Consider the following 7,614-nt stretch of genomic DNA (forward strand, 5'->3'; position numbering starts at 1 on the left):
CAAGCGTAAAAGTGAGAGTTCTTGTGGTGCTGAGAAGAAAAAGAGACACCCATTTTAGATTTTCTATGTATTATTTTCGCATTTTCGACTTAAGACCTGGTCGTCGGTCCCTAACCCCATCATAAGTCGAGGACTGACTGTACTGGTAAGTCTGGAGACTCATTCTTGTGACTTAGTTAAACTATGGGGAATAAATGTTTGATTGAGACTGTACTGTACAATGATTTTGATCCTCAACATATTGAGCATATCAAAATACCGTAATGGAAATATAAAACAAATAAACAAATAAATACGGATCTAGCAAGTGGAATTATTTGAAGTACTTTAACATTCTAACAAACATTTCAAACATAACTGGTTACAGAGATCCCCATAATATTGCACAGTGAATGCTCTCCATCTTTTAAAAGGAGGAAGGCACCATTGCAGGTTTTATGTACAAATGCAAGCACTATATACCCTGTATATAAATAACAACTACTGTATACCCTTTCCATGCTAACCTGGCCCACAGGCCCTGCCCCCCTTCTATACTAAAAGCTGATTGGTTCATAGAAAATTCAAACTAAATGTGTCCACAATTGGTAAGCAGACCTGTTATTATAAAAAATAATGTTAATTATGAAAATGCAAATCATTTCAAAGCATTAGCACTTCAGAGAGGATGTTTGAAATTTTTTAATATTTATTAAAAAGTCGATGTAAATACAGTCGGCCCTTAACATACGCGGGTTTATAATACACGGATTTGCAAATACGCGGATTGCCCCGCTGGAGGAATATTCTGTACATTGAAGTAATTGAAGTACAGGTACATTCAAATCGCGCGCCATTCAACTCGCGCGCGGCACCGAACACGGGACACCGCCCGCTCCCGCAACCTCACACACACACACATAGCTCTCCCTCACTCAGTCAGTCTTGCTGTAACCACGCTTGTGTTGACATCAGCATTGTAGTTGCAAAAATATTATATTTCCATGAATGTATTATATCAAGCACAGTATGAATAGAATATCACTAATATAAGAGTATTTTAACCGAAAACTACTAAAAAACGAGTAACATATCTTGAACATCGGAAGGCTAGGTAAAGTCTTTTGTTTTCATGTAGTTTATCCTAATTTACATTGAAATGCATTACGTTTCAGCAAAACTACTATTTATTTCTGAGAATATGGAAATGTAATATTTTGCTGAAATGACGTGATGAAACCAATGACTCGCTTTCTTTCGTTCAAAAGATGTTACCGTAATCGCTTTTCAAATGGTTTTCAGTTAAAAAAACTGTTGTATTACAATAATATTCTATCCTAATTCACTTGTGATGCAACAGTTTTTTTAACTGAAAACCATTCGAAAGTCAATGTTTTCGTCACTTTCCACTGTAATACGTAAGTCATTTCAGCAAAAATATTACATTTCCGTGAATGTAGTATATCAAGCACAGTATGAATATAATATCATTGTAATATAACAGTATTTTAACCGAAAACTATTAAAAAAACGAGTAACATCTCTTGAACATTGGAAGGTTAGGTAAAGTCTTTTGTTTTCGTCATGTATTTTATCCTAATTTACATTGAAATACATCACGTTTCAGCAAAACTACTATTTATTTCTGAGAATATATTCATTGAGGCACAGTTTAGGTAAAATATACATGTGCTGTAACATTTTTTTAATTGAAAACGATTCGAAAAACACGTACCCTCTAGCCCTGTTCAAGGAGAAGACTCGGAGGAGCTGTTTGGTGCTTAAGACGATGACAAGGAAAATTATTTTGATGGATTTTAATGAAAATATTCAGAAAAACCCTGGCACTGTCAAGGAAAGTGGCTGCTGAAGGCTTCCGGGACATGGCAGAGGACGAGATTAGGGAGCTAATTGAAGAGCACGACACTGAGCTGACCGAGGAGGATCTACAGGAGTTAGTAGACTCAGGCGAGGAAGAGGAAGCGAAAGGGAAAGAGGATGAGGAAGAGCACCAAGAAATAACGTTGGAGAAGTTGGGGGAGATGACCAGGAATATTGAGGCACTGAAAAACCTGGCCTATAGTATGGACCCCTCCATGGTGCGTGCCCTGAAATTTATGCGAGGGATGGATGACGTTTTCGCTCCATACAAAAACATCATGGAAGAAATGAAAGAAAGAGACAACAACTCCCCATCACCATGTTCTTTGATCACCGAAGGAAAGATTTAACACCATCAATCACTGGCGGCAGTGAGGAAGCAGCTGAATCCACCGTCGCCCCCACTTCACCACCCGTTATGGAATTGAGTGACGATGAGCCCGATGACCCCCGTCCTGTCGCCGAGGATAGGTACTGTACAGTAAAGTGAAATTTTTATATCTTTTTTTTTTTAATAGCTTTTCTTGCCATGTTTATTGTTTGTAAAAATGCACAGCACAGTACAGTTCAGTACTGTACATAGGAAGTGGAGGTGCAGTTATTCACAAAACATTTGTGTTCGTAGTCGGCAGTAGTGACGGGGAGGGGGTGGAGGAGGCAGAGGAGGTGGAGGAGGTAGAGGAGGGAGCGGAGGGAGCGAGTTGGGAGGAGTGGTGACCTTGGACGCGGGAGCAGGGACGAGTGGAGATGCCAGCCAGTACATTACGGGTGTATTAATTGTTTTTATAGCTATTTTTGCATTTTAATATTAAATATTGTACAATACGTTTCAACAAAACTACCATTTATTTCTGAGAACATGGAAATGTAATATTTTTGCTGAAATGATGTACGTATTACAGTGGAAAGTGGGATAAAATTGTGACGAAAGCAATGACTTTCTCTTTCTTTCGTTCAAAAGATGTTACCGTAATCGCTTTTCGAATGGTTTTCAGTTGTGGGATTATAAGGCTAATGATAGGATAGAATATTATTGTAATACAGTACGGGTACAACAGTTTTTTAACTGAAAACCATTCGAAAAGCGATTACGGTAAAATCTTTTGAATAACGAAAGAAAGCGAAAGTCATTGTTTTCGTCTTTCCACTGTAATATGTACGTCATTCCAGCAAAAATATTATATTTCCATATTTATCTCTGAGAATACCTATATTCATTCAGTCACAGTTAAGGTAAAATATACTTGTGATGTAATATTTTAATGAAAATACGGTATCGTAGTTTTCTTTTGTTTCATATTTAATTAACAAAGATTGATGTTTCAAATGTAATGAACAAAAATTTATGTACAGTATCTATAAATAAACTTTAATAAATGAATACTTTGTTTTACATCGTCCTGTGCTACCATACCATGGATTTGGCTACTTTGGGCTTGCTATGATGACGCAAGAGGTCTGCCCTGGCAACTGTACCGACACTCACAGCTGGTGGTGTGTTGGTGCGTCGTTTCCATTGTTTACTGATAGTTACTGGTAAATATTTTTCAACCTAACGAAACTATTATCCGTTTAGAGGTCGACCCCCAATTTTTTGCCAAATAATTTGGTCTTAAAAACTTGAACTAGACACAGGTATATACGGTAAATAAGGACATGGGGGTACCAGGTTTTTTTTTGGGGGGGGCAGCACATATATGCGGATTTTTAACATCCACAGGTATCTCTGTTACGTAACCCCCGCGTATGTTAAGGGCCAACTGTACGCACTTTTATACGCGCAGTCTGGGGGAGGTGAAACGCTCAGGGGAACCAATCAGCTATTTGAAGCTATAGACGAGGTGTGTGGCTTACGGGCCAGCTCAACATGGAAATACTATAGTAATACACACTTTTCAGTAACCCATTACACTGAAGTGGCTAAATAAAATCATATATATTGTTCTAGTTATCTGCTCACAGGAAATTTGAGTAGTTTGGGACATTCAATAACTTTTTTTATAAACTGTAGACAAATAATACTTGAACAGGAGTCTGCATAATTCACAACCACTGCATCAAACATTCACCAGTTCACCATTTCTCATCACTCATAATCATCTCACTCATCACTGACCTCATCTGAACTATGTACAGTATTAATATATTTGTGTAGCTATGCTCCCCAACAGATATGCATCTTCTTGAATTAAATGTAATCAAGATCATAAATGGCAAAATGTAAAAACCTGAAATCTTTTCTCAATATCAGAGATTACATAATTTTTTATAAGTATGAAAAAGACAGGAGGGGTAAATGAGTAAATGTACTTACTCCTATAAGCTTTATCACACATGAAGGGGGTGAAGGCAGGTACCTGGACTTAATCCTCCTTAATAAGACATACAGGTTGGTCTGTTTCACACCCAGCATATTCCTCCACATGAGGGTTGTCAAGATCACCCCTGTTGTCATGTGGCATTCTATTCGGATCATGGGAAGGAGCCCCAAACCCTTTAACACATGCACACCGAGGTTTAGGTTGACCTGGGCTATAAAGCTTCCGTGGTACCCCAGCCCAGTCACGTTGCACACCTCCGCTGTAGAGAAATGCAATCAATAACTTAAACATAATGATAAGTAATTTGAGAATATATGTACAGTAGCTAAAGCAACTATCTGTGCGGGTGGGGGTCGATATGCTCTGAAATTTTACATGTGAATCATATACCAAAATTTATCGTCCATGGTCTCACATTGTTTCCCACAAAGTATGCACAGAAAGTTGTTTTAGCTACTGTACAGTCAGCAAAAACAAAATCTACTCCTGCTGTGCATAACAATCTGAAACATCGGTGAAGACTTAAAATGTATTCCTGTTATCATCGTGTATTGGTAGGACTGGTCTTGTGTGGTAGTATTCCCATAAATGTACAGTATTTCACAATAATTCCATATCTATTTCATCCCTAAGTATTAAGTATGTAACATTATTGTGGTTGTGTATAGAACAATTTTTTTTTCAACATGTGTAAATATATAATGGGATACAGTATTTCATTAGATGAATTATATAAAGAAAAATGATGAGGAGGCAATTGTCTCTCAAAGCACAAACCTTTCAGTTACTGTATATTTTAGCATCATCCTGGTATTGATTGATATTGATATTATTGGTAAAATATAGCTTGTCTACGAACACAATGCTGTTGAATTAAATTATCTAGATATGTGTCAGTTTAGTGAGTATCATAGAAAAATGATCCAGTCCTTCATGACAGTATTGTGCAGTACACTGGTCTTATCACACACTGCATAGTCAAAAACAGTAGAGCATGTTCATAATTAATCATGACTGATAATCTGATTCTTAATGCTTCTTAATTATAGGTTTGAGAAAAGTATACATACAGTACTATTCAGCTTCATTTAATGTGTGAGTGAAACACTTGTGAAGAAACATGTTTATGTACAGTTAAATGGAGACCTGTATAATACTACGAATATTCCTATAACGAACGGTTTTACCTATAAAATTGAGAATGCTATAACGAACGAAACTCCTACAACGAACATTATTTAATTTTTTTTTTGTTTTTTTTTTTCTAATTTATTGTTTTGTTATTACAAGTATTATGATATTCTTTATTTCAGGGGTTTAGATGCATATTTATGCACTTTTTTACAATTTTTACAATTTTATATTATATTTTTCAGTGTTAAGTGGTTGTATTTGGGGGCCTGGAACGGATTAATCCTATAACGAACGAATGCTATAACGAACAAGGTTCTAGAACCAATTAGATTCGTTATAGCATACCCGCCAGGATTCGAACCCACGGCACACAAGCCTATGACTGTGACCGGGGAACGCTAACCGCTGGACCACCAGGATACTAAAAGCAGTCCTAGACTTTGTTATATTTCACACAAAGCCTGTTCAATGAGCTTATGGCGCCGTGAACCTCTAATGGGGACCACCCGTATCACTTAGGTGGTCAGAGTAACGTTTTACCAAATCCGGCTTCGAAACACGAGGATCCATATATATTTCATTAGCCCAATAAAGCACGCGGACTTCTACATACAATCAACACCTCAACCCGCCAGGATTCGAACCCACGGCACACAAGCCTATGACTGTGACCGGGGAACGCTAACCGCTGGACCACCAGGATACTAAAAGCAGTCCTAGACTTTGTTATATTTCACACAAAGCCTGTTCAACGAGCTTATGGCGCCGTGAACCTCTAATGGGGACCACCCGTATCACTTAGGTGGTCAGCGTAACGTTTTACCAAATCCGGCTAATGAAATATATATGGATCCTCGTATTTCGAAGCCGGATTTGGTAAAACGTTACTCTGACCACCTAAGTGATACGGGTGGTCCCCATTAGAGTTTAACGGCGCCATAAGCTCGTTGAACAGGCTTTGTGTGAAATATAACAAAGTCTAGGACTGCTTTTAGTATCCTGGTGGTCCAGCGGTTAGCGTTCCCCGGTCACAGTCATAGGCTTGTGTGCCGTGGGTTCGAATCCTGGCGGGTTGAGGTGTTGATTGTATGTAGAAGTCCGCGTGCTTTATTGGGCTAATGAAATATATATGGATCCTCGTGTTTCGAAGCCGGATTTGGTAAAACGTTACTCTGACCACCTAAGTGATACGGGTGGTCCCCATTAGAGGTTCACGGCGCCATAAGCTCGTTGAACAGGCTTTGTGTGAAATATAACAAAGTCTAGGACTGCTTTTAGTATCCTGGTGGTCCAGCGGTTAGCGTTCCCCGGTCACAGTCATAGGCTTGTGTGCCGTGGGTTCGAATCCTGGCGGGTTGAGGTGTTGATTGTATGTAGAAGTCCGCGTACTTTATTGGGCTAATGAAATATATATGTATATATATATGCATATATATATATATATATAAATATATATATATATATATTTCAATTTTAGTCCATATAACACGTGGACTTTGAACATATAATCAACGACCTCACCAGCCATGGACTAAAATTGAAGTATACATGGTACCTCGTGTTTCATACCAGCTGGGTTCGGTAAAATGTTACTGACATCCACATAAGCAACACTGGCAGTTCCCAATGGGAGGTTCATGGCGCCATCAGCTCGATGAACAGGCTTTGTATGAAATATCACAGTAGCCTCTCGCCAATAACGACTTCCACAATAACGTTTTCGACAATAACGATAAGTTACAATAGATACCCATTTTCGATAATAATGTCTGGATTCTCTTGAATAACGGAAATTTCGCGGGAAGCGTCCGAGCGCATCAATGATAGCATTTGTTTGCCTCCATGTTGATGACATAGTTGTCCACTCCACCTCACATCACTCTCACACACTCTCAGTGGAATACAGCGCTGCGCCCAAGTGTGAGATTTTCGCCACTATAACCAGTGGTTGTTAGGGTCAGTGGTCAATAATGGCTTCCTCATTTTTGCCTGTGGGGGCTAGGGGAGGTGGTGGAGGGAGTGATTTGACACCTGAATGACTGGGAACTTTTAAAGTGAGGATATTGAACTCTACTGAGTCTACAGTGCGAAATATTAAGAGGAACTTAGAGGAGACCAAGAAGAGTATTGTGCTGGCTAAAAATATTTCAATAGTGATGGAAATGCGAGGCGAGCTATGAATGATAAAGGCGATAGAAACAGGTTGTTAGTGATAACAGAGCATTTTCTTGTGAAATGGTTAGCTTGTAGAATGAAAGACAGTGCAAGTGCTAGCTGCCCTTAGATACGGAACAATCAT

This window comes from Homarus americanus, unplaced genomic scaffold, assembly GCF_018991925.1.
Source record: "Homarus americanus isolate GMGI-L3 unplaced genomic scaffold, GMGI_Hamer_2.0 scaffold56333, whole genome shotgun sequence".
Taxonomy (NCBI): Eukaryota; Metazoa; Arthropoda; class Malacostraca; order Decapoda; family Nephropidae; genus Homarus; species Homarus americanus.